Here is a 1857-nt window from a genome sequence, read left to right on the forward strand (position 1 = left end):
ACAATATTACAAACAAAAACAGCAGTCGTTAATGATGATACCAATTCACTTCATTCTCCGAAACGTCAAAAAGTATCTCTAGATAAAGAAAGGCACTTCAGTTTCAATAACTACACAAACATATATATACATATAACAATTCAAAAATAACAATGCTAATAATATTATTGTCAATTTCTACCATGCCTAGTTGTAATTGACCAATCAGATTGCTCAATTTCAGGTTCATGAATAACTTACCTACCAACAAGTTTCCCGGGAGGTTGAATATGTGGCCCGTAAGTAGTTTAAGGAGAATAAGTAATTTCCCAGACAGTCGGAGGTCAAATAAGTAGCCCGGGAATTTACTTATTCACCTCCTGTTTAAAAAATGCATTGCTTTTGCTAACTGTTGCTAAGTAAACTAGTTGTTTATTTCAGTACATGGTAGAAGTGAAGTTGAGACTTTCTCTACTTCATGCAACATGTTGCCCAACCACATCAAAGGTTTGACCACAAGTTGCAAGCAACAATGCTGCATACCATAAATCTTTTAAAAATTCAACACTCTAACTTTGTCAAATTAAATAATTTTTTCAAATTTTCACAAAATTACCTCTAATTATTCGATTATGCAAAATTACTGGCTGAGTATTCTAATTTCGACATAATCCTCTTATTTCAGCTCATGATTGACCACTTGCTTTAGTCTACCTTACCAAGCAGCTGAGACTTTGGAATGACCCTCCCTCCAATTTAGTCAATAAAAATTATTTAAAAGTAAAAGAACATTTTTAACCTCTAATTTTTCAATATTACTGATTTTAAGGTAAATTTAATTTGCCAAATTTTTAGAAGATTTATGGTAGTGGATGCCCACTTTTACTTTTTCTCAATTCAATCCTACTATTTTCCCATTTTTAATGTTTTTTATTTACTTGTTTGCATTCTTTTTTTGTATCGTGATAAATTACATTCTGTTATGATTGTGTGGTTAGGTTAATTATATTCAGGGGCGTAGCTGAGGTAGAGTCTGAGGGGGCCTGGGCCCTACCATCAAAGTGGCCTTATAATTATATTCATTGAAATTATAACCCAAAAGATTATATTCATTGTTCTTACAATAACAAAAGGGGGTGGCTGATAACCACAGCTCTTTTTAAAGCTATATACAATGATAATTTCACTCTGATTTCGCTCAGCTTGCAGGAAAATGCTTCCATTTTGTTACATAAAAGGGGTGTGGCCAAAATTGCGGCGCGATTCGCGCGCCATTTTGTCTCCTTGCCCTACCATCACCCAAGGTCCAGCTACGCCCCTGATTATATTCACACTGATCACATGCACATAAGTGAAAATGGCATCAAACTGTAGTGAGTCTAGTCTATTGGACTATTGTTCCTTATTTTATAGTTATTACTACTACTACAATTATTATTATTATTATTATTATTATTATTGACCTTTAATAACTATTGCACGCATGCTCTATTTTGTTTTTGTTTTTCTTTTGGAAAGAACACATGTTAACACTCTCTCTCTGATTTCCTATCTCCCTTTTTCTCCCTCTCGTTTGTTGTATGAGTATTATCGCTTGTAATCACTTCAACCGATTAAATACAACGGTGATAAATAGTATATCCAACATTGGTGACCCGGTATATTGGACATCATGTCTTGAGATTCTTCTCCTGCTCGCGTTGCAGCCATCTCGATGAAGCTACCTCCCTTTTGGCCCGCGGATCCCGAACATTGGTTCGCGCAAGTTGACGCACAGTTTACTACTAGAGGAGTGAGCTTACAGAAGACGAAATTTGATTATGTGGTAACCTCCTTGTCGCCGGAGTTTGCGACAGAGATACAAGATTTAATTATGAA

Source organism: Amphimedon queenslandica, unplaced genomic scaffold (assembly GCF_000090795.2).
Source record: "Amphimedon queenslandica unplaced genomic scaffold, v1.1 AMPQUscaffold_13515, whole genome shotgun sequence".
Lineage (NCBI taxonomy): Eukaryota > Metazoa > Porifera > Demospongiae > Haplosclerida > Niphatidae > Amphimedon > Amphimedon queenslandica.